The sequence below is a fragment of the Gossypium arboreum genome, chromosome 8 (assembly GCF_025698485.1).
Source record: "Gossypium arboreum isolate Shixiya-1 chromosome 8, ASM2569848v2, whole genome shotgun sequence".
In the NCBI taxonomy this organism is placed as follows: Eukaryota; Viridiplantae; Streptophyta; class Magnoliopsida; order Malvales; family Malvaceae; genus Gossypium; species Gossypium arboreum.
Window position 1 is genome coordinate 24,508,063 of NC_069077.1, and position 27,710 is coordinate 24,535,772.

At 34.7% G+C, this 27,710-nt stretch overlaps 1 non-coding gene across 1 annotated transcript; it reads left to right on the forward strand.

Annotated features, from left to right (window-relative positions):
- Window positions 1–10,238: 10,238 nt before the first annotated feature.
- On the forward strand, window positions 10,239–10,345 carry LOC128279948 (small nucleolar RNA R71). The gene has a single exon (XR_008270132.1). It is a non-coding gene; the product is annotated as a small nucleolar RNA R71 (small nucleolar RNA).
- Window positions 10,346–27,710: the final 17,365 nt, after the last annotated feature.

A 27,710-nucleotide genomic window follows, 5' to 3' on the forward strand; every position in this document is an offset into this window, starting at 1 on the left:
TGACTTGGTCCCCAATTTGGACAGTTTTGTAATCCAGCAAAGCTATCAGACCTGTTTAGAATAAATCAACAAGTTAGAGGACCAAAGAATAAAATTTATCCAATTTAATTAATTAATTTAAAACCCAAATTATTAATGAAATATTTTAAATGAATTATTAAATATAATTTTATATTTTATTATTAAATTTAATCATGCATGGGCCACTTTATGTCTTAAAAATATAATATATTCAAATTAATATAAAATAAGCCATTTATTGCATGAAAACTATATAATAAAGCATAAAATCACATTTTAATAATTTCTATGTCCTAATTTCATATTTTTCACATATTTCATTAATTTATTGAACAATTACTTAATTTTAACAACAATTTTAAGTAAGAAGGTGATAAATTACATAGGAAAAATCCTATATATTTTTCCGTTTACACACCCCCAAACTTAAATCATTGCTCGTCCCGAGAAATGTTCATTCACAGCAAAAGGTCTTGCTAAGGCAAAATTGCTAATTGTGTAAGTAGTACCAATCTTTGTCTCATAATCATGCATTAATAACTTCATGCTCATCAATCTTCTTTATTAACAAGTAATTCATATGCAAACATTCCTTAAGATTATACTAAGCTTCAAAATATGCCAACATGAATCATTGTTTGCGTGTATGTCACAGTCATAGATAATAGTCTTCGTTCAACATAATTTCCTATCAATCAAGCAAACAATCAGAAGGCTTATTTATGATCTTCATATGTTGAACTTAAGACTTCCTCTCCACTAATGTAGGTGACATAATCATCAAATCAATAGGTCTTTTATAAGGTTGTAATGGGGCTCGATTAAAGGTAGGGATTTTAAGGGATGGGATATTTTGATTTTAAAAATCTTAACCTTTAACTTTGTCTTGGTTTTCTCGTCATACAACATTTCTTTAAGTGAACTTTTGGAACACCCCTAAACTTATTTTGAACTCAAGCTCATAAATTTTCCTTTTTGGAGACTGAGCAAACTTCTTTTCGCTCTTTTTTTTTTAAAGCATGAGCACATACATCTTTGTGAAAACTTCCTCAAATGTTGCTTACCAAGACAACTTTAGTTAAGATAGGTGCACAAAATTAAGATAACTTTAAAAGATGGTAATGTGGTTTATAATGTAGGTTCATTGCAATAAACAAGCTTTTAAGCTCAAAATATCAGTTTTCTAGGTCAAATATCATAAGGTTGGCTTGAAAAGGCTCAAACGATCCAAAGAAATAGTGCCTATATCATTTTATATTTTTACGTCCCTAGGATTTCACCTCAAGAAAGTTATTATGTCAATTCTAAAGATATAAGCCTTTATGCATGTCTAATCTCAAAAGAAACTAAGTTTCCATGCAGACATTACTAAGGCTAAGATCATACAACATTCCATTCTTCATGATAACATACTTTCACTCAGATAAAATCATCATTCATACTTGTATACAAACTATCTTATTAAAAAAAATATCTCCAAACATTCATTTATTAAAACATACTTATGAAAGAAATGATTGAAACATACTTGAAAAAATTTAAAAGTTTGAGCAATTTATTTGCCTTACCCCCTTTAAAAGAAGCAATGTTCTCATTGCAAGAACAAAGTAATGAATGAAAACTGAACACCAGGTAGGGTTGTAAAGAAAGAGAGGTGAGTCATTAAAACTACTTAAATACCAAGTCTTTCCTATAACCCAATCCTAGACATGTTCATTCTCATTACCACATCACTTAGTCTTTTTCTTTCTAAAGAAGTGTTAAGTTTATTGATGCTTGCTATGTTTTATTTTGCAGAAATTAAATCCTAATTACGAAAGAAATAAATTCCTAAGGACCTAAAAATAAATAAATAATAAGATAAGAGTCCCCCCTATTATTTTCTTGACTCATTCCCCGAAACTTAGTAGAATGGAGAGCGATTTATATAGGGAAAAATTAGGGCAACATGTAGCAAAAATTAGCTACATTAGGGTTACTTGGGTGGCAAGTATTGGGAATGGTGGCAAGGTATGGATTTTCCCCCCCTTTTTTTTTTTTTTGCTGCCTTGGGCCTCAAACTCAAACTGTCTTGTCTCAAGAAAAAAATTGATTAGTACTTAGGCCAAATTTGACCCCCTTTTAAAATTTAAACAAAAAAATTGAAACTTAAAAATTTTAAATCTTAATTAGAAAATTTCTTCTTAATAGATTATATTAAATTAATTCCCAAGAAAGATTGGAGGGGTCACAGCGATCCTGCTTAAGTTCCAATCTCCTTAGACAGAATTAATTAACTGTAATAAGCTAAGAAAATAAGTTCTAATTATTTATTTATTTACAAAACGAGTTCATGAAAAATCAAAGGTCTGTTAATTTGAACGAGGATCTCGCTCAACTTCACCATCCCAGTAATGTTTGAGACGTTGACCATTAACTTTAAACGTACCTTCATGATTGTCATATAATTCAACAGCTCCATAAGGATACACTCGGTATATGGTATAGGGTCCTTTCCATCGGGATTTAAGCTTTCCAGGAAATAACTTCATCCTTGAATTAAACAACAAAACCTTCTGACCTTCTTTAAACTCGTGATGTTGTATATGACTATCATGCCATCTTTTTTATCTTTCTTTACACATTTTGGCATTCTCATAGGAAAACAACCTCAACTCTTCAAACTCATCAAGTTGTAACATCCTTCTCTCACTGGCTTGCTTAAGATTAAAGTTCAACTGCTTCAAAGCCCAGTGAGCTCTATTCTCCAACTCTAATGGAAAATGACATGTCTTCCTAAAAACTAACCAATAAGGAGTCATTCCTAACGGTGTCTTAAATGTTGTTCGATAAGCCCATAATGCATTATCAAGCCTTCGAGACCAATCTTTACTGCTAAGGCATACTACCTTTTCAAGGATATCTTTGATTTCACGGTTCACTCTCTCAACTTGCCCATTGGATTGGGGGTGATAGGCAGTAGCAATCTTGTGCTTCACATCATATTTTTAAAGCAACCACTTAAGCTATTTGTTCACAAAGTGAGAACTTTCATCACTAATAATAGCTCTTGGTGTTCCAAATCGTGTAAACACATACTTATGTAGGAATCGCATGACTACCTTAGCATCATTTGTAGGGTATGCTTTAGCTTCAACCCACTTGGATACATAGTCCACAGCAATTAAAATGTATTTGTTCCCATATGAAGAAAGAACGGGCCTAATAAGTCAATACCCCATACGTCGAATAATTTAGTCTCCAAAATGTTTGTCAAGGGCATCTCATTCCTCCTTGATATATTTTCGGTCCTTTGGCATTTATCATAGTTCTTCACATAAGCATAAGCATCTTTAAATAGCGTAGGCCAAAAGAAACCTGCTTGCAAAATCTTTGCTGCAATATGTGAACTACCAGAGTGTCCCCCACTTAGAGATGAATGGCAATGATAAAAGGTCTCATCAATCTCACTTTCAACTATACACTTTCGGATTATATTATCTGTACATTGTTTAAACAAAAACGGATCCTCCAAAAAAATAATACCCACTATCATGAAGGAATTTTTTCCTTTTTTGGTCTGTCATTTCTTAAGGAATTATTCCATATGCAAGATAATTGGAAAAATTAGCAAACCAAGGTGTTTCATGAATTTGATTTACCTCAAATAAGTGCTTATCTGGAAATTCTCGTTGATAGGCACACATGATCGAGTTACCTCATCTTGTTCCAACCTCGACAGATGATCAGCTATTTGATTTTCGACACCTTTTTTATCTTGGATCTCAATGTCAAATTCTTGAAGTAATAGTATCCAACGAATTAGCCTCGGTTTTGCATCTTTGGTACCTATAAGATATGAGTGAAATTTGTAAAAAGCAAAAACTATAGCAAAGAGCTCCTTTTCGGTTACCGTATAATTGAGTTGGGTTCCCGTTAAAGTTCTACTTGTATAGTAAATAAGGTGAAACACTTCGTTTCTTCTTTGACCCATCATAGCTCTAACAGCATAATCACTTCCATCACACAATAACTCAAAAGGTAAGTTCCAATCAGGTGTAATGATTATTGGAGCTGAGGTTAACAGTTTTTTCATATCTTCAAAAGCTTCCAAACATGCTTTGTTGAAATCAAACACTGTATCTTTCTCTAACAACAAGCACAACGATTTAGAAATTTTTGAGAAATCTTTTATAAACCTTCAGTAAAATTGGCATGGCCTAATAAACTTCTGACTCCTTTCACATTCATTGGGGTCGGTAATCTTTCAATTACATCCACCTTTGCTTTATCAACTTCAATTCCTCTCTTTGAGATTTTATGTCCTAAGACAATCCCTTCCTTGACCATAAAATGGCATTTTTCCCAGTTAAGGACAAGATTCGTCTCTTCACATCTCTTCAGTACCTTTGCCAAATTACTCAAACAAATATCATAAGTGTTACCAAAAATAGAATAATCATCCATGAAAACCTCAACAAAATTTTCAACCATATCAGTGAATATTGTCATCATGTATCGTTGAAAGGTTGCAGGTGCATTGCATAAACCAAAAGGCATTCGCCTAAAAGAAAACGTACCGTATGGACAAGTAAAGGTTGTTTTATGTTGGTCTTCCAGGGCTACAACTATTTGGTTATATCCCGAATATCCATCTAAAAAATAATAGAATTCATTACCTTCCAGTCGATCTAACATCTTATCCATAAAAGGCAACGGAAAATGGTCCTTCTGAGTGGCTTTGTTTAATTTTTTCTAATCAATACAGATTCTCCAACCGATAACAGTTCTCGTTGGAATTAACTCGTTACGCTCATTTTTATAATAGTGATTCCACCTTTCTTCGGCACACACTGTACCGGACTTACCTACGAACTATCTGAAATAGGATAAATGATTCCTGCATCTAACCATTTGATCACTTCCTTTCTCACAACTTCTTTCATAATAGGATTGAGCCTTCTTTGCCCATCAATTCAAGCTCTTTCACCTTCTTCCAAAATGAATTTATGCATGCAAAAAGAAGAGCTTATACCTCGAATATCATCTATGGTCCAACCAATTGCTTTCTTAAATTTCCTTGTAACAACAATTAATTGCTCCTCTTGATATTTCATCAGTTCTGCTAAAATAATCACAGGCAAAGTAGAACAGTCACCTAAATAAAATTATTTCAAATGGGAAGGAAGAACCTTTAGTTCGAGTTTAGGTGATTCTTCGATTGATAACTTGGGTTGCACAAATTCTCTGACTTTCAACTCCAACGGTTCAACCCGTGTGGATTGAAAAAAATTCTCGAATTAGCTTTTATCAAAACCATGTTTTCTTCACCTTCTTCATCCTCCAAAAGGTCAAGATCTAAAGCTTTCTCCAATGGATCTCCTTAAAAATTGCTTGCCATAGAAGCCAAGGTTTCTATCTCTTCCATAACTGAACACTCTTCTGCCGGATCAGAAAATTTTATTGCTTTAAGAATGTTAAAGGTTACCTAATCGTCTTAAACTCGCATGGTGAGTTCACTTTTCTGTACATTAATTAACGTTATTCCTGTGGCTAAGAAAGGTCTCCCAAGGATGATCAGCACGTCCTTATCTGCTTCAAAATCTAAGACAATGAAATCAGTAGGAAAAATAAATTTATCGACTCTTACCAAAACATCCTCGATCTTTCCCTCGGGATATGCTAAAGATCGACCCGCTAACTGAAGCGTTACAGTTGTAGGTCTTACTTCACCTATCCCTAACATCTTAAAAATAAACTTAGGCATCAAGTTGATACCTGTTCCTAAATCACACAAACTTTACCACAGTAAGATTCACCAATATTACAGGGTATAGTAAAGCTTCTTGGGTCTTTCAATTTCAATGGCAGTTTTTTCTGTAGGAATGAACTGCACTCCTTTGTCAAGGAAATAGTCTCATACTCACTCATTCATTTCTTCTTGGATAGTATATCCTTCATAAACTTCACATAGTTTGGCATTTGTTCTAAAGCCTCCACCAACGGAATATTGATGTGTAACTACTTCATAACATCCAGAAACTTCTTGAATTGCACTTTTTATTTCTGCTTGTGTTGCTGCAATATTTGCAGATATGGAGGTGATAGAACTTTCGGTTGAACCAGACAATGTTTCTGAGTAGGTAAATCTGCATCCAACGAAGATGTTAAAGTATCTGAATTCACTAAGTTAGGATTTACCTTGTCAGTCTTTACAGATTTTGATTCCTTTGGTATAGTAATTTCAACAGCTAGTTGATTCTTCTCAACGGGCTTATCTTCGACATCAATCAATCAGGTTTCCAGAATTTTACAACTTCACAATTCCACTACCTTGATATGTTCTTTACCCAAATTTCTTAGATTTTCAGTACCGCTCGGCAAGGTTCCTTACAGTCTATTACGAAGCTCTGTAGCTAACTGACCCATTTGGTTTTCCAAATTTTTCAATGTGGCTGCTTGGCTTTGGATCAATGCATCATTCTTTTCCATGTACGCTTTGAACAAGTTCTCCAAACTATTTGATGCCTCAGCTTGAGGTGGTTTTAGAACTTACTAATTAAACCCTTGAGATTGGTTAGGTCTATACTGTAATAAGTTGTGGTTCGGTCCATTTCCTTTGTTGCTCCAAGAAAAGTTAGGATGATTATGCTATGAAGGATTATAGAAGTTGGACTGGGGTCCTTGTCCACTCCTATTTTGATATTGGTTCCCCACATAGTACACTGACTGAGGATTTGATGGACAATTCTCAAAAGAATGACCTTGTGACAGCCTTAAAACGACCCTAGTCGGAATGTGGTTTTGGGACCACAAAACCGAGGCATAAAAATAATTTAATATTTATTTTATTGCCTATAATATGTGTTAACTCATGTGTGACATTTTTTTATGTTTTGATTTAGAGCTATAAATGTGAATTTCACTAGAAAGGACCTAGTAGAAAACTTTGGAAGTATGATGGGGGAATGTGTAATGACTAATTAAAGCATGCATGCAAAACAATGGCCTTGCATGTCAAATATCCCTCTTTTATAAGAGGTGGCCGCCATGACAATGAGGATGGGCAAAACATGTCATAGACATGTTTTGTTGGTGCATTAGGGAGAAAAGAAATAAACAAATAAGCATGGGTAATAAAGAATGAAAAAATGTGTGTGAGTGAACCCCCTATTGCCGTGTATTGAAGAAAAGAAAAGAAAAAAAATTGATCATCCTTTCATTCTCTCTTGACCGAAAATCCTAAGGAAGAAGAGGAATTTTTGCTTCATGTTTGGTTTGAAAGAGGATTAGGAAGGGTTTGGCTATACTTGCATCAAGATTAAGGTATGTTTGAGGTTGTGCCATGAGATTCATGCATGTTTTTAGTTACTAGCTTGATGTTCTTATTAGCCCATGGTTCAAATCTTTGTTATATCATGGGGATGGTATTTGGCCAAGGTGGATTTTGTGTTAATGCCATTGCATGTTAAATATGAAGCTTGTTAATGGTATATGTGATGGTGGATTGATGGCTCTTGGACTTTCTTTTTAGTATTTTTGAGTAAGACATTAAGTTCTTTGCTTAATCATGACCAAAATTATGGTGTTGTGATGTATTCGGTCATGGTATATCCATAAGTATGATTCATGCATGTTGCATGGTAGGTAAGATTTGAGCTTTGGATATGTGTTTATATTTGGATATAAACAACTTGAGATTCGGCCCTTGCACCTACATGAATATGTGTTTGCACATGATGAATTGGTATGACATATATACTATTTCAAGGTGTATATTTGCTTGTGATGATGTTTCTGTTATGTAGTAAATGAGAGATGTGTATTGAGCTACAATATGTAATCGTTAGTTAGTAAAATGTATGCTGTTTTTTTGTGTGGTATTAAGTGTAAAATTGGCCTCAACATAGACATGCATATTCGGCCAAATGAAGTAGATTGGTGTGCATGTATTCGGTTAGAGGCAACCGTATTGAAGCCTTATCTTGGCTTAGATAATTGACTAAATGGGTAATAAGTGAGGATGGTTGCCGAATATACAAACATACATATGCATGTGTAATTGAATTATGAATGTTTAGCAAGATGGTTAAACTAGTTGATTTATTGATTAAGCTCAAGGAGTTAAAGAAGGAGAATCAAGCAAGGGAAAGACGAAGGTCATCGAGTAGCCGACTTGGACTATTTTACCCAACACAAGGTAAGTCACTAAGCATATATTTTGTATTGATTTGAATAGACATAATGTCTATGTAATTATGCCGAAAGGAATGATGAATTTATATACATGTGTGTATGTGGTGATGGAAGTATTGAATGGAAGGAAAAGAGGTGAGATGTATTGAGTTGTTGATTTCGGCACTAAGTGTGCGGGTATAAACATTTGTGATCATGAGAATGGCACTAAGTGTGCGGGTTTAAAACTTGTACAGCACTAAGTGTGCGAGTTTGATCATGTAGCACTAAGTGTGCGAGTTGATTATATAGCACTAAGTGTGCGGACTCACTATATGCTTTTGAATCACTATTGACACTGAGTGTGCAACACTATTGAGTTGATCATGGACAGCGGATCGGGTAAGTACCTTGAGTTCATGGCTAATAGGCGCTATGTTTATATTTGGGGTCGGTCGAGCTTGGTAAGTTTGAACCTATGTGACAATTTAAAATGAAGTCACGTACATAAGAATTATCGCGGAATGAGTGAAAGGTCATGTAGATGTATGATTGAATCGAAAGGTCTAAGGAACTATGGTATAGTTCGGTTTGAATGGAGTAATTAGCCTTGTTCCATTTTGTTTCCTCTTGCGATAATGTTATTAATGGTTGTTAGTGCATTGCTTATGACTTACTGAGTTATATACTCATTCGGTGTTTGCTTGTCACCTATTTTAGGTCTCTTGGACTCGACTTTTTGCGTATTCGGGACCGTCATCGAAGTCATCACACCGGCTAACAACTTTTGGTATTTTCTTCGTAGTTGGTCTTGGAGTACATTTCGGCATGTATAGGCTATTATGTTTTGTTTGAACTTGGTATGTAAAATTTTGAATAGCCATGCGAAAATGGCTTATAAATGTTTTGAGCATAATGTTATAATCATTTGGTATGTATATGCTCATTAAGAAGCACGGAAATGTTTGGCAACGACCAGCCATTAGAATGGGTCATCATGATTATATCTTGGACTATATATGAAAAAGGGGTGGTTGAATCATAGAAACTATGTGTTAGAGAAAGTCTACCCTAGAAATAGATGCTGGCAGCAACAGTGACGTGGATGTGAAAAATCACTAAAAATAGTAGGAATGGAATTAAATAGTGAATAAATTATGTAAATGAACCTTGATGAATCCATTTTCATATGGAAGAAACGAAACGGTCATATGAGTTGTATGTTAAAAGACATTTGGGTTTTCGTGAAACAGGGCCAGAAAGGTTTCTGGATTCCCTGTTCCGACTTTGAAAATTTATTATAAATTAACCAGAGATAATTAGGAGTCATACCATATATGTATAAATTCCTCTCTAAGTCTAGTTTCTATAGAAACAAACGGCATCAGTATTGAAGCCCTGCACAGGGAGTTATTCGAGTTGTAATGCACAAAGGTCAGTGTAGTCGACCCCTGTAACATGGGAGACTTTAACTAATAAATTGTACTAATTGGCTCGACCAAAAATTCTAGAAAAAAATATGTAGATGGACATATGAGTCTAGTTTCAGGGAAAAATTACGAAACTTATTTTTGAGTTGTAAAACTCAAGTTATGATTTTTTAAGCTACTAGTACGCAGATTGGCAGCTTGTCTGGGAAATTCTCAATAAGTGGTTTGAAGTCTGTTAACACCTCGTGTTCGACTCCGGCGACGGTCTCGGGTTCGGGGTGTTACAGACCTTCCCCACCATACACACAAGAAACTACTTCACATGAACTTGGTGGCTGAGCTGCAAAATTATTAGTACTATTAGCGGTAAATTGTTTTAACATAGAGGAAATAGACGATACTAGAGCTAAAAATGAAGTGAGGGCATCAACTTTATGAACTTAGGCTACACGTCTTCCTGGAGCTGTTCGATTTGTTGGCCATTGATAGTTATTACTCGCAATCCTCTCAATTATCTCATAAGCCTTATTATAAGACTTAGAAAAAATTTCACCATTCGTAGAAGCATCTACCATCAATCTTGTTTGTGCATTGAGACCATTATAGAATGTCTCCAACTAGATACAATAAGGAATCCTATGATGAGGACACTTAGGCAGTAACCCCTTGAATCGCTCCCAAGCCTCATAAAAAGACTCGTCATCCAATTGTTGAAAGGTTGTGATCTCGTTCCTCAACTTAGCGTTTTTGGTAGGCAAGAAATACTTAACCAAAAATCTCTCTGCTAATTATTGCCATGTAGATATGGAACTTGGTGGCAATGAATTGAGCCATGCTCGTGCTCGATCTCGCGACGAGTATGGAAACAACTTCAACCTCAGTATGTCTTCAGTCACACCGGCTATCTTGAATGAATCACTCGCCTCCATAAGCAATCGAAGATGGAGATGTGGATCTTCTATGGGCATACCACTGAATTGGCCCATCATTTGGAGCATTTGAAACATCACTGGTTTCAATTCAAATTGGGTTGCCTCAATATCTGGCCTTCTAATTCCTAGGTGTAACTCACTGAAAAGTGGCACAGCATATTGTCTGATGCATCGATCCCTATCATCGACAATAAGGATGGGATTTCATACATGATCGGCTTCATTACCTTGGTCTTGATTCTGATTTCCAAGGTCCATCTCGACTTTTCTTTAAGCTGTTCATTCACATATTCTTTGTTTGAAAGTTTGCTCAATTTTAGGGTCTACAGGGAATAAATCGAGAATCGATCTATGCTTATAAGCACCTGAAAAGAAAATTAAAAAATTAAAAAGAATAAGTTAGTAATGTTAGAAATAAGTCAAATTGAAAATAAATAATTTCACGAAAGAAAAGACTATGGCAACAGTTGACAATCCCCGACAACGGTGCCAAAAACTTGTAACGCTGGGGTTTGTGCAAGTGTACATAGTCGTTATCAAGTAATAAGTAAGTATTGAGTTATCGTCTCCATAGGGATTATATTTGTGCTAAGTCACTTAATTTGTAAAATTATATTAACAATTTGGCAAATAAAAACACAATTTAATTGGGAAGTGATGATTAAAATATATTAGACTAAATGCAGTCATCCCTAATGCAAATTAACCAAAGTATGTAAACTATATGAATGAAATAGATTTTAGCAAAATGAAACACAATTTTTAACAATTATAACATAAATAAACTAGGACAATTACTTTAATTAAACTCAACTTATTATCAACATGCTTAATAACATTCGAAAAAACATTCCATGGCAACTCGATCTTTCATGAGTTTAGAAACCACATTAAATTCGAAATCCTTTACTTAGTAAATACGCATTTTACTGATCCTTATTTACTAAGGGTTTCTTAGTATTTGTGTGAGGTAACAAGGACGTGTTAGGTTTGAAACAGTTTAATCACACAAATCTAAAAACTATGCAGATAACAGAGCTTGGTCAGAGCTATTATGCAACTTGCAATTTAATTGGGTTAGGATCTAAATTGAGCATGCACATTTCAATTATACGTCCACTAGTCATTGTCTAGTTAGATCGCTCAGCTAATTCAAGTGCATTTCAATCACGTATGAATGAAATACAGATTTGATTTTAATTGAAAACATGATCGATTGAGGCACAAACATCATAAGCATGAATCAAATAAATATTATTTAATCAAAATAATCATCTTAGCTTAAGCTAACATTGTTGTGGACAAGAACAAATAACACATAGCAAACATTTTCAGATTAAATTAAAGAAAAGAAAGATTAAACCCAGATCAAAGTAGTTGTCACCCAAGACTGACCAATGAGGCTCCTTTGCTTCCTTCGCTTTGCTCCTTTGCTGATGGCTCTCCAAAGTGGCCGACCAAGGGCTCTTTAAGAGGCTTAATAGCTAAAATCTCTATGAAGACATGATGCTAGGCATGGGGAATGGAAAAGGCTAACAGAATTTGGAGAGAAAAGAGAATGATGAAGGATGAAGGATGAGGGATGAGGGATGAGTAGAAATGTGAGAATGAGGTCTTATTTATAGGTGAGGAGAGGGGGATAGTTTACTAAAAATAGGATTTTTTATCTTTTGAAGCATCTTCCATGGGTGGCCGACCATAAATTGAGGAAGTTGAGCTGATTTTTGCTTGATTTTTGGTCAATTTGAGTGCCACAACAACTCAGGATTGAGACTCAGTCAAGTGCAAATCTTCAGGTAAATCTCTAATTTCTTCAACTCTTTAAGGACCTTGTGCAATTAAACCAAAAAATGGTTTATGGACAACCGTGTGCAGTCGAATTCTGGGTTGACTTGGTCCCCAATTTGGACAATTTTGTAATCCAGCAAAGCTATCAGACCTGTCTCGAATAAGTCAACAAGTTAGAGGACCAAAGAATAAAATTTATCCAGTTTAATTAATTAATTTAAAACCCCAATTATTAATGAAATATTTTAAATGAATTATTAAATATAATTTTTATTTTATTATTTAATTTAATCATGCATGGCCCACTTTATATCTTAAAAATATAATATATTCAAAATATAAAATAAGCCATTTATTGTATGAAAACTATATAATAAAGCATAAAATAACATTTTAATGATTTCTATGTCCTAATTTCATATTTTCACATATTTCATTAATTTATTAAACAATTACTTAGTTTTAACAACAATTTTAAGTGAAAATGTGATAAATTACATAGGAAAAATCCTATATATTTTTCCGTTTACAAGAGGCAGACCACCCCACCATCCCGGCAATGTTGGTAGTAGTCGAAGTACTACCAAGGATACAACAGTTAGATTTGAGGCACGAGCACCTACAACGACATATGCTATTCGTGCTAGAGAAGATGCCACTATGCCAGACGTCATTACTGGTACATTTTCTCTACTTGATACTTATATTACTGCATTGATTGATCCTGGTTCCACACATTCATACATATGTACGAACTTAGTGTCTATTAAAAATTTACCTGTTGAATTCATTGAATTTGTGGTTAAAGTTTCAAACCCCTGGGCCAGTATGCTATGGTGGATAAAGTTTGTAAGAACTGCCTGTTTATGGTAAAAGGTTATTGCTTTTCGGCTGACTTGATGTTATTACGATTTGATGAATTTGATGTGATTTGGGAATGGATTGGTTAACCCAATATGATGTAGTGGTGAATTGCAAATAGAAATATATTGTATTGAAATGTCAGACTAGTGAATTGTTTCATGTTGAATCAGATAAACCAGATGGACTACCTAATGTGATTTCAGCAATATCAGCACATAAATATGTTAGAAAGGGATAAGATGCTTATCTTGCGTATGTATTGGATACTAAAGTATCTGAGTTAAAGATTTAGTCAGTGATGGTAGTATATGAATTTTCTGATGCATTCCCAAAAGAATTACCTCGTTTACCACCGAATAGAGAAGTTGAATTCTCTATAGATCTTAGAATGACTCCTACTGAATTGAAAGAGCTGAAAGTACAGTTACAAGAATTGATTGACAAAGGTTTTAATCGACCTAGTTTCTCACCTTGGGGTGCGTCGGTTTTGTTCGTAAAGAAGAAGGATGGATCATTGAGGTTGTGCATTGATTATAGACAACTCAACAAAGTTACAATAAAGAACAAATATCCATTGCCTCGAATCGATGATTTGTTTGACCAGTTAAAATGTACCACTGTATTTTCAAAGATTGATTTCCGTTCTAGTTACTATCAACTATGGGTAAAAGAATCGGATGTACCAAAGACAGCTTTTAGAACCAGGTATGGACACTATGAGTTTCTTGTGATGCCATTCGGTTTGACAAATGCACCTGCGGTGTTAATGGATTTGATGAACAAAATTTTTAGCCCGTATGTGGTGGTATTTATAGATGATATTTTGGTTTATTCTCGAGATGAAAATGAACATGCTGAGTACTTGAGAATAGTATTGTAAACTTTGCGAAAGAAAAAACTGTATGCCAAATTCAATACATGTGAATTTTGGTTACGAGAAGTTAGTTTTCTTGGGCATGTAGTATCTGCTGAAGGTGTCAGAGTAGACCTGAATAAAATTTCAGTCATTGTTAATTGGAAGCGACCGAGGAATGTATCTGAAGTCCAAAGTTTTCTGGGACTAGCTGGTTACTATCAGAGATTTGTAAAAGGTTTCTCAATGATAGCTTCTCCGATAACTTTTTTACTACAAAAAGATGTAAGGTTTGAGTGCACAGATAACTGCCAGCAGAGTTTTGATAGATTAAAAGCTTTATTAACAGAAACACCAGTGTTAGTTCAACCAGAATCGAGTAAGGAATTTATAGTTTACAGTGATGTGTCATTGAATGGTTTAGGCTGTGCTTTGATGTAAGATTGTAAAGTAGTAGCCTATGCTTCACGACAGCTAAAACTACATGTAAAGAACTACCCGACACACGATCTTGAATTGGCAGCCATAGTGTTTGCATTGAAAATCTGGCGGCATTAATGTCACATATTCACTGATTATAAAAGTCTAAAATATTTGATGTCACAGAAAGATTTGAATTTGAGACAGCGTAGATGGCTTGAGTTATTGAAAGATTATAATCTTGTTATTGACTACCATCCGGGAAAAGCCAATATAGTGGCAGATGCTTTGAGCAAAAAATCCTTATATACTTTGCGAGAAATGAATACTCTATTATCATTGTCTAATGATGGTTCAATCATGGCTGAGTTAAAAGCTAGATCAACGTTTTTGCATTAGATCTCTGAAGCTCAGAAAATTTATAGTAAGTTGCAAGCAAAACGGATACAAAGTGAATCGACTTCTAACTCAAAATTTTAGATCGGGACTGATGATTGTTTGTTATTCAGAGGCGGAGTATGTGTACCGAAAGATTCAAAACTAGTATAGAAGATTTTGAATGAAGCTCACAATGGTAACATTTCTATTCATCCTGGTAGTAATAAAATGTATAATGATATGAAAAGGATGTATTGGTGGCCAGGAATGAAATGAGATATTTCTGAGTTCGTATATAAGCGTTTAATATGTTATCAAATAAAAGTTGAACATCAGTTGCCTTCTGGACTATTACAGCCGGTTACGATACCGGAATGGAAATGTGAAAGAATTACTATGGTCTTTGTAATGGGATTACCCCTGTCTCCAAAGAAGAAAGATGCCATTTAGGTAATTGTTGATCAGTTGACAAAGTCTGCGCACTTGATTCTGGTACATATGGATTATTCCTTGGATAGATTGGCTGAATTATTTGTTTTTGAGATTGTTAGATTGCATGGAGTACCTGTCTACATTATTTCAGATAGAGATCCTCGGTTTACTTCTAGATTCTAGAGTGAATTGCAAGAAGCTCTAGGTAATCAATTACACTTTAGCACTGTATTTCATTCCCAAACAGATGGTCAATCTGAACGGGTAATACAGATCTTGGAAGATATACTTCGGTGTTGTATACTAAATTTTGAAAGTAATTGGGAAAAGTACTTGCCTTTGGTTGAATTTGTTTATAATAACAGTTATTAGTCTAGTATCAAAATGGCACCGTATGAAGCTTTGTATGGTCACAAATGTAGAACTCTATTGTATTGGACAGAACTCAGTGAGAAAAAGTTACATGGAATTGACTTGGTCTGAGCCGAAGAAAAAGTGAAAGTAATTTGGGACAGTTTGAAAGCAGCTTCTGATTGTTAAAAGTCTTATGTTGATCTAAAAAGAAAAGAAATAGAATTTCAAGTCGGTGACAAACTATTCTTGAAAGTGTAGCCTCAGAAGAAAGTTCTCCGGTTTGGTCGTAAAGGAAAACTGAGTTCACGGTTCATTGGACCATATGAGATTATAGAAAGAATTGGACTGGTTGCATATCAGTTAGCTTTACCACTAGAGCTTGATCGGATTCATAATGTTTTTCATGTGTCTATGCTACGGTAGTATCGATCCGATCCTTCACATGTTATCTCTCCAACAGAGGTAGAGATTCAGCCTGATATAACATATTGTGAAGAACCAATCAAAATCTTAGCTCAAGAAACAAAAGAGTTAAGAAATAAGAAGGTAGCGTTATTAAAAGTTCTTTGGAAACGACATGGCATAGAGGAAGCTACCTGGGAGCTAGAGGATACTATGAGAAAACAATACCCGAATCTTTTTACTGGTAAGATTTTCGAGGACGAAAATCCTTAAGGGGGAGAGTTGTAACAATCCATTTTTCAGTGAAATCGAAACAATGGTTTCGAGACCAAAAAAATGATTCGGAAATAAGGTCTATATTATAATAGGCATGTGGTGTGAAAATGTTAATACTAAAATTTTATCGATTAAGTGTTTAATTACGAGAATGACTAAATCGCATAAAATGTGAAAGTTAAATTCTAGTAGCTATAAGGATCAAATAGCTATGGAATTCAAAACTAGAAGTCCTTATATGGTAATTAGACCATTAAAGAAGTATGTAGATTTTTTTTTGATAACTCATCCATGGAAATATAGAAAAATGGCCAGGACTAAATTAGAAAATGCAAAATACTTAATTAATTAAAAGATGAAAAGAAAATATCATCTTATTTTTGTCATCTTCAACCTAAAATTCTATGGAAAACCTAGGAGAGAGAGGGGATACTTTCAAGGTTTAATTGGGTAAGTTTTCCTGTCCCGTTTTTAGTAATTTTGATATTTTTAAAATCGGAATAGCTTAATCTCTCTATTTGAGGGATTAATTTGAAAAGTTATCAAAGTATGGAAAATGGGTCATGGATGTATCTGCTGAAAATTAGAAATTTATGGTAGAAAATGAAAGGTTATTGATAGATAAACAACTTTTACAAAGTGATTTTTGATGAAAACATGAATTAGGGAAAAAAAATGTAAACTTATGAAATTTGAAGAAAAATTCTGAATTTTTATGAATACATGTGCTGTAAAATTAGTAATAGGATTTTGGTTAGGCTTGGAATAGGGAGTAAATTGCACAAGTTTCATTTTCCGAGCCTAGGGACGAAATCAGAATTTATGGAAAAGTTAGGGGCAAAATGGTATTTTTTTCCTAAGATGTAAATTAAGTCCATTTAAATATGAAATGTGTGAAATTGATGATTAAATTCATTTATATAGATTCGAACAACACTAATTCAAGGTTAGATCGAGGAAAAGAAAAGGTTTCGGATTAGTAGATTATATACGTGAACAAGTGTCGAGGTAAGTTCGTGTAACTTAATTCGGCATGTAAATATGTTTAATTGAATGTTGTGTTGTATGGAATGTGATTTATATTGATGTACATTACTTGAATACTTTCATGAGAAATTCAATACATGTTTGAAATGGTGAAAAAGGGTTAAGTCCAGATTGAATATTGGATTCTGATGATTATATGCGCTTTCCCAAAATGAATAAGGTCCTGAATTTGTTGTTGATGGGATTTAGCTCGGACGAGTAATCCTGTTGACCTTGTTATAGAAAGGATTTAGCCCGGATGAGTAATCCTGATATAATACCTCTCGAGTATACGTTACGATTAGGGTTTAGCCTGGACTAGTAATCCTAATTGAGTTCTTCTGAGCATACGTTATATAAAGGATTTAGCCTAGACTGGTAATCCTATTATACAATATGTGGCTCGAGAGTGTGTTCCTTTATTAAGTACCCTAAAGGGTATCATTGAATAAGAATTGAAGGATTATGGAATCGTACACCTCAAGTGTACAACTTGAGCATCCATTGGAATTTTAATGATTCAACGGACATAAAAATTTTGACATGGCATGAGAATTATGAGATGAAATGATAATGTCTTGAAAGAGTAATGCATGATGAGCTCATCTACTCTTACTTGATGTATATGTAAACTTTGTGACTAACATGTTTGATTGGATGCATGTGTTTAGGCAATTTAGCCAAATGAATGGAAAACTCGTTATTGTATACTTTGATTTAATAAATGAGATTGGTAAGTTTAGTTTCCGTTATACGAACTTACTAAGCATGTAATGCTTACTCCATTTATTTTTCCCCTATTTTATAGTTCTCAGAAGCTCACGAAGGTTGGAGATCACTGGAGCATCTTCACACTATGAACTAGTCATTTTGGGTATACTTAGTAAAATCATTTTGGAACAATGGCATGTATAGGACAACTTGACCAATAGTGGCTGGAAAATGATGTTTTGTAACCTAGCCATTGGAATGGCTAGTAATGGCTTATTTTGGGTATTATTAAGTAGGTTATGATGATATATTCATATGTGATATATTATGTATATGTGATCAAATGATGCTAATGCCTAAGTTAATCCAAGGTAAGTTTATAAACACACATGCATGTAATGATATACCTTGTTGAATGATGAAGTTTGCTTAATTTGAATGCTTGGAATGGTTGGTATTGGTTGTGTGTTTCAAGTGCAGGTCTTGGGTGAAATTTTGTGTGAGAAATGAAGCTAGAAACGACTTCATTTTTTCCACACGGGCGGACACATGGGCGTGTGTCTAGACCGTGTGTGACACACGGCTTGGTAACATGGGCATGAGGTTAGGTCGTGTGTCCCCGGCACCTTAATTTTGAGGAGCAGAATGCTCAGAATTAGGCACATGGGCAGAGACACGAGCGTGTGTCTCAACCTTGTGGTTGACACGGCCTTGGACAAGGGCGTCTGAAAACTGCACCTAAATTTCAAAAATTAAATTCGCCACACGGCCTAACACATGGGCTTGTGACTTGGTCGTGTGACCTCAATTTCTTCATGCCTTAAAAGTTAAAGAGTTACACGGGTTAGGGACACGGGCGTGTGTAGTGCACGGCCTGACCACACAGGCATGTTCCTAAACACACGGGCGTGTGAGCACTGTAACTTTGGAAAATTTTTTAAATGTCGCGAAAAATTTTATGAGTTTTTGATTAAGTCCCGACTCGATTTTAATGCTCGTATTAGGCCTCGAGGGTCCAATTAAGGGACATTTTGAATGATCTCCGTAAATGAATAATAAATTTATAAGAATTATTTGTAAAATGTTCTGAATGTTCCGGTAATACTTTTAAACCTTGTTCCGATGACAGGTACAGGTTAGAGGTGTTACATCGCTAAATCAAGCTCTCATTATCATAAATCTATAAAAATTTTATGAATTTAGCTTTGTTACCTTTGTAATTTTGGTGGACAAATGCTTAAATGAAAGCTTGGTGTTTTTCTTTCTTATTAGACGGTTGGCTAAGAGAAAAGATGACAATATGTTCATCTCCCACTAATGTTGATATTTATACCTAGTTTAAGGTTTAATTACCCTTAATTAATCAAGTTTAATTTTAGTTAATTATTTTTATATTCTATTAATCTTAATAATATAAATTAATGAAAATCATCATATTTCACTAACAATATTAAAAATAATGGTTTAATAAACATTTAGGCCCTTTGAATAATTGCTGTCTAGGTCCTCATGCATTTTTTAAATTAAAATTCAATAGCAATTGGACTTTTACAATTTAGTCTCTGAGTTTTAATTAACTATTTTCTCAGTTAAATTACTTAATCTGCAGCACCCCTAACCCGTATCCATCACCAAAACAGAGTGCTGGAGCATTACCGGAACTTTTAGAACATTTACAGATAAATAATGTCAATCACTACTCATTTTCTGAGATTATTCAAAACGTCCTTTAAATGGACCCTCCAAAACGAGCATTAGAATCAAGTCGGGACTTAATCGAAAACTCTAAGAATTCTTCGTGACATTTCAAAAAAATTCTAAGTTATAAGGCACACACGCCCACGTGGTCTAAGGGACACGCCCGTGTGGCCTTGGGACACGCTTGTGCTGCAGGCCTTGTTCGACCTCGTGTAACTCTCTGACTTGTGCATACGGCCATGCCAAACGCCAGTGTGCTAGGTTGTTTGGTTAATTTTATTTTTCGAATTTAGGTGCAAGTTTCACACGACCAAGACAAACACCAATGTTCTAGGCCATGTAGCACACACGGCTGAGACACACGCCCGTGTCTCTGCCCGTGTGCTCTGTTTCTCAAATTTAAGGTGCAAGGGACACACGGCCTAAACATGCCCATGTACCAGGCCGTGTGTCACACACAGTCTAGGCATATGCTTGTATATCTGCCCGTGTGGACAAAATAAAGCCATTCCTAGCTTCATTTCTCACCCAAAACCACACCAATGACCTGCATTTAAGCTCACACCCAAATGCCAACCAATTCAAGCATTCAAATTAAGTAACTCTATCATTCAACATGGCATATCATTACATGCATACATGTTTATACTCTTACGTTGGTATATTACATATGATAGGCATAATTTGAGAAACCATTTAACATGTATATAACTACCATAGTATGACATTACAAGTATATCAAAAACAACCATTACTAGTCATTCCAATGGCTAAATTTCAAACTACATACTTAAGCCATCTATGGCCAACTTAGCCTATACATGCCATCATACCAAAATGATTATATATACCCAAAATAAGCTAATGGATAGTGTGATGATGCTTCAATGATCTCCAACCTTCGTGAGCTTTTGAGCACGATAAAACAGGGAAAAATAAAATAGAGTAAGCATTACGTGCTTAGTAAGTTCGTCAAACAGAAACTAAACTTACCAATCCCATTTATTAAATCTAAGCATATAAAGCCATGTTTTCCATCAACTTGGCAAAATTGCCTAAACACATGCATTCAATCAAACATGTTAGTCACAAAAATTTCAAATACACCAAGTAAACATAGATGAGCTCATCATACAATTTTCCTTCAAGACATTATTCATTTTGTCCTATAATTCTCTTATCATGCCAAGTGTTTTTTCTGTTAAATCATTGAAATTTCGATGGATACTCGAGTAGTACACTCAAGGTGGACAATTCAATAACTAGTCAATTCTTATTCAAAGGTACCCATTAGGGCACTTAATCAAATAATACACTCTTGAGCCACATATCGTATTACAGGATTACCAGTCTAGGCTAAATCCTCTATGTAATGTATGTTCAAAATACCTCAATTAGGATTACTATTCCAGGCTAAACCCTAATTGTAACATATGCTCGAGAGGGATTATATCAGGATTACCTGTCTGGGCTAAATCCCTTCTATAATGAGATCAATAGGATTACTCGTCTGAGCTAAATCTCGTCAGCAACAAATGAAACACCTCATTCATTTCGAGAAAGCACATATATTCATTGGAATTCAATATTCAAACGGAGCTTAACCCTTTTTTTACCTTTTCAAACATGTATTCAATTCTTCATCATAGTAATCAAACAATTCAGATCAATATAAATCACATTCCGTACAAATACAACATTCAATTTAACATATTTACATACTCGATTAAGTTACACGAACTTAGCTCGACACTTGTTCGCGTGTATAATCTACTAATCTGAAACATTTTCTTTTCCTCGGCCTAATCTCGAATTTGTGTTGTCCAGATCTATATAAATGAATTTAACCATCAATTTCACACATTTCATATTCATTTGGACTCAATTTACGTCCTAAGAAAAATTACCATTTTGCCCCTAACTTTTCCATAAATTCTAATTTCGTCCCTAGGCTCGGAAAATGAACTTTGTGCAATTTACTCCCTATCCCAAGCCTAACCAAAACCCCATCACAAAATTTATAGCACATGTATTCATAAAAATTTAGAATTTTTCATCAAATTTCACAATTTTACATTTTAGTCCCTAAATCATGTTTTCATCAAAAATTACTTCGTAAAAGTTGTTTATCTATCAACAACCTTTCATTTTCTGCCATAATTTTCAAATTTTCAACATATTCATCCATGACTCAATTTTTATACTTTGATAACTTTTCAAATTGATCCCCCAAATAAATAGATTAAGTTATCCCGGTTTCAAAAATATCAAAATTACTAAAAATGGGACAAGAAAACTTACCCAATTAAGCCATGAAAGTTTCTTCTCTCTCTCCTATTTTCCATGTATTTTAGTCCCTAAATCATGTTTTCATCAAAAATCACTTCGTAAAAGTTGTTTATTTATCAACAACCTTTCATTTTCTACCATAAATTTCAAATTTTCAGCATATTCATCCATGACCCAATTTTTATACTTTGATAACTTTTCAAATTGATCCCCCAAATAAATAGATTAAGCTATCCTGATTTCAAAAATATGAAAATTACTAAAAACAGGACAAGGAAACTTACCCAATTATGCCATGAAAGTTTCTTCTCTCTCTCCCGTTTTCCATGTATTTTAGGTTGAAGATGACATAAAAAATAAGATGATATCTTTTATTATCTTTTAATTAATTAAATATTTTTTAATTTCTAATTTAGTCCTTGCCCTTTTTTTAAATTTCCATGGATGAGTCACCAAAATATATACATACTTTTCTTTCATAGTCTAATTATCATATAAGGACCTCTATTTTTGAATTCCATAGCTATTTAATCCTTATAGCTACTAGAATTCAACTTTTACATTTTATGTGATTTAGTCCTTCTCGTAATTAAGCACATAATCAATAAAATTTTCTTATCGGGATTTTCGCATGGCATTTCTAACATAATACGGACCATGTAATAAAATAAAAATAAATTTTATTTTCGGATCGGATTTGTGGTCCTGAAACCACTGTTCCGATTCCACTGAAAATATGGGCTATTATAACTCTCTCCTTTTAAGGATTTTCGTCCTTGAAAATCTTACCAGTAAAAAGATTTGGGTATTGCTTCCTCATAGTATCGTCCAGTTCCTAGGTACCCTATTCTATACCGTGTTGTTGCCAAAGAACTTTTACTAATGCTACCTTTTTATTTTTTAACCCTTTCGTTTCCCAAGCTAAGATTTTGATCGGTTCTTCACTATATGTCATATCAGGCTAAATCTCTACCTCTGTTGGAGAGATAACATGTGAAGGATCAGATCGATACCGCTAGCATAGACACATGGAAAAGCTAACCAATATGTAACCGGTCCGATTCTTTCTGTAATCTCATATGGCCCAATGAACCGTTGACTCAGTTTTCCTTTACGACCAAACCGGAAAACTTTCTTTCAAGGTGATACTTTCAAGAATATCTTCTCATAGACTTGGAATTCTATTTCTTTTCGTTTAAGATCAGCATAAGACTTTTGATGATCAGAGTCTGCTTTCAAATTGTCCCAAATTACTTTCACTTTTTCCTCGATTTCACGGACTAAGTCAACTCTGTGTAACTTTTTCTCACTAAGTTCTATCCAATACAATGGAGTTCTACATTTGCAACCATACAAAGCTTCATATTGTGCCATTTTAATGCTGGACTGATAACTGTTATTATAAGCAAATTCAACTAAAGGTAAATATTTTTCCCAGTTTCCTTTAAACTCAAGTATGCTGCACCGAAGCATATCTTCCAAAATCTGTATTATACGTTTGGATTGACCATCTGTCTATGAATGAAATGCAGTGCTAAAGTGTAACTGAGTACCCAGAGCTTCTTGCAATTTGCTCCAGAATTGAGATGTAAACCGAGGGTTTCTATCTGAAATAAAGGAGACTGGCACTCCATGCAATCTGATAATCTCAGAGACATATAATTCAGCCAATCTATCCAAAGAATAATCCATACGTGCCAAAATAAAGTGTGAAGACTTTTTCAACCGATCAACAATCACCCAAACGGCATCTTTCTTCTTTGGAGACAAGGGTAATCCCGATACAAAGTCTATGGTAATTCTTTCCCATTTCCATTCTGGTATCGTAACTGGCTGTAACAATCCAGAATGAAACTGATGTTCAGCTTTTACTTGCTGACATATCAAACATTTGGACACAAATTCAGAAATATCTCGTTTCATTCCCGGCCACCAGTACATCTTTTTTAGATCATTATACATTTTATTACTACCAGGATGGATAGACATGTTACCATTATTAGCTTCATTCAAAATCTTCTGTACTAGTTCTGAACTTTTCAGTACACATACTCTGCCTCTGAATAATAGTCAAACATCGATCCCGATCTAAAATTCTGAGTCAGGAGTCTATTCACTTTGTATCTGTTTTGCTTGTAACTAACTATCATTTTTCTGAGCTTCGGAAATTCTTGCAAAAACGTGGGTTTAGCTTTTAACTCTGCTATAATTGAACCATCATCAGATAATGACAATCGAGTTTCATAGCTCGCAAGGAAAACATGGATTTTCTGCTCAGAGCATCAACAACCACATTGGATTTTACCGGATGATAATCAATAACTAGATCATAATCTTTCAATAACTCAAGCCACCTGCGTTGTCCCAAATTCAAATCTTTCTGTGACATCCAGTACTTCAAACTTTTATGATCAGTGAATATGTGACATTTTTCACCAAACAAATAATGCCGCCAAATTTTCAATGCAAACACTATGGCTGCCAATTCAAGATCATGTGTCGGGTAGTTTCTGTAACACCCCGAACCTGAGACCATCGCCGGTGTCGGACACGAGGGGTTAACAAGCCAAATCCACATATTTCACCCACCAATTTGACATTTCCAGACAGGCTGGAAATCTGCGTCACTGTCACCTTAAAAATCATATCTCGAGTTTCAAAACTCGGAAACTGATTCCGTAAATTTTCCCTGAATTTAGACTCATATATCCATCCATGGATTTATTTCTAGAATTTTTGGTCGGGCCAATTGGTACATTTTATTAGTTAAAGTCACCCATGTTACAGGGATCGACTGCTCTGACCTTCGCGCGTTACAACTTGAATATCTCTCTGTACAGGGCTTTAATACTGGTACTGTTTGTTTCTAATGAAACTAGACTCAAAATGGAATCTGTACATATAAGAAATGACTCCTAATTCCTTCTGGATAATTTATAATAAATTTTTAAAGTTGCGACAGGGGACCCAGAAACCGTTCTGGCCCTATCTCACAATAGCTTTAATATCTCTTAACATGTAACTCCTATGACCGTTTCGTTTATTCCACATGAAATTAGACTCATTAAGGTTCATTTACATAATTTATTCACTATTTAATACCATTCCTACAAATTTTGGTGATTTTTCAAATCCACACCACTGCTGCTGCCAGCATCTGTTTTCAAAGTAACCATTACCTATTTCATGATTTCCACGATTCAAATGGCCCTTTTGCACACATAGCACAAAGTGTGATTATGATTAACCATTCAATGGCTAATCCTTCAAACAATTTCATACCCCATAATGATTATCATACAAACTATTATAGAATCATACTAAAAGCGTATATAAGCCATTTTCGCATGGCTATCCAAGCTTACACAAAACCGAAAGGTACATGACCTTCAACATTAGGGTAGTCCTATACATGCCATTTCAAAGTTCAACCAAAATTATACCAAAATGGAGGCTTTGATAGTGTAGATGACTTCGACTTTAATGATCCCGAATCCAATTGCTACCGAGCAAAATCTATAAAACAGAGAGCCAAAGCAGCGGAGTAAGCATTTTTATGCTTAGTAAGTCTCAAGCAATAAAATCAGCTTTAACCAAAGCATTACATTCACATAGCCAAATGAATCATTTCATTAATACACATTCACATAATCATACTTACTTCACCATCCCAACTCTTATGTTCATACACAAATAACGGCTTCGTTAAGGCCGATAACTCGTTCCATCATAGGAGCGAATATTCATACGCTCTTACTCCTAGCAGCATAAAGCACACACAACACATACCTTGTTATTGGGAAGTTTCACAAGTGCATTAGCTGAAAATTTTCCAGCAAGCTTATAATTTTCAAATCACATACCTTGAGTTTAACCGGATATAGCTACTCGTTCAAACGCCTTGGGACATAGCCCGGTTATGGTAACCCGCACAAAGGCCTTGGGACTTAACCCGGATTTCTAATTTGCACAAATGCCTTGGTCTTAGCCGGATGTAGTCACTAGCACAATTGCCTTGGTCTTAACCGGATGTAATTACAAGATAAATGTCTTGGGACTTAGCAGGATATCATTCAATTGCTCATGCACACATATACATCAATAATCATTTCCCATTCATATTTCATTTTCGTTACTAAGGCTCAAACACAAACATATCACTAGCATAATCGCCTTGAACTTAGCCCGGGTATCATTCAACTACTCATACACATAAATCAATAGTCATTACACATCAATTTTTCATTTCACATAATTGAGTAGGGTCATTTCTTGAGGACTTACCTCGGATGTTGTCGAACGGCTTTGACGGCTATTCGATCACTTTTTCCTTTCCCTTATCCAATTGTGGCCCTCTAAGCTCTTGAGGTAATTCAAACAAATTCAATTTATTAAAGTCTCGCACTAGCCTTGGCGAATACACATATCATTGATTCAACATCACATAACTAAGCACTTTAGTCAATTTTCTTTAATTACGCACACATTCGACCTTAGCTCACAACAAGGTAGCCGATTACCTAAGTCAAGAATAGGCATCATTAAGCTTGCCTCTAACCGAATGCATGCACAATAATTCCCCTCATCGGCCGATTATGCTTAGTCATTCTTGCATAAAATCAAAAATAAATTGCAAGATTTTCACATCATATGTGTACTAGGCGAATGTACATGCAAATTTCACAACATTCTTCAACAAACTTCTTCTTTAAACAACATATTCATCACTTTCTTCATAATCAAAATATCATGTGCAATCATATATACACATATAAGTGCAAGGTCGAATTTCAAGGTGTCCATAGCCATCCAAAACACAAATTTTAACTAACATGCAAGAAGCATGAACCATGCTCATGAATGCATCATGGCGAATACATCACAATCATGCCCTTTCAACTTCAATCATGGTTAAACAAAAAAAAATCAATGTCTTACTTAAAATTGGTACAAAGAAGTTTCAAGAGTAGTCAATCCATCATTGCATGCATCATTAGCAAGCTTTACATTTAGCATGCAATGGCTTTAACACAATAACAACTTTGGCCAAATGCCATTTCCATGGCATAACAAGGATTTGAACCATGGCTAACATGCACATCAAGTTAGCAACCAAAACATGCATGAAACTCCTAACACAACCTCATACATACCTTAATCTTGATGCAAATTTAGCCAAATCTCCTTCTAGATCTCTTCTAAACCAAGCATGAAGCAAAAATCCTATCTCCTCCCTTAGTATTTTCGGCCAAAAGGAAAGAACAAGGATGAACAATTTTTTTCTTGTTTTCTTTCACTTGCACGAAATGGGGAAAGGATGAGCTATTTTTTGATTTTTTGTTTCTCATCCAACATCATTAATTATTTTATCATTTAATTCATCATGCATTAACAAAACATGTTTCAACATGTTTTCTTTGCCCATAAACCATGTCATGGCCGGCCACTAGCTTGTTTTGGGGAAATTTGACATGCAAGTCCATAGTTTTGCATGCATGCTTTAATTAGTCATCACACATTTCCCTATCGTACTTTCAAAGTTCACTACTAAGTCCCTTCTAGTGAAATTCACCTTTATAACACTAAATCAATCATCAAAAATGTCACACATGAGCACACACATATTATAGGCATCAAAATAAATTTTAAATTATTTTTATGCCTCGGTTTTGTGGTCCCGAA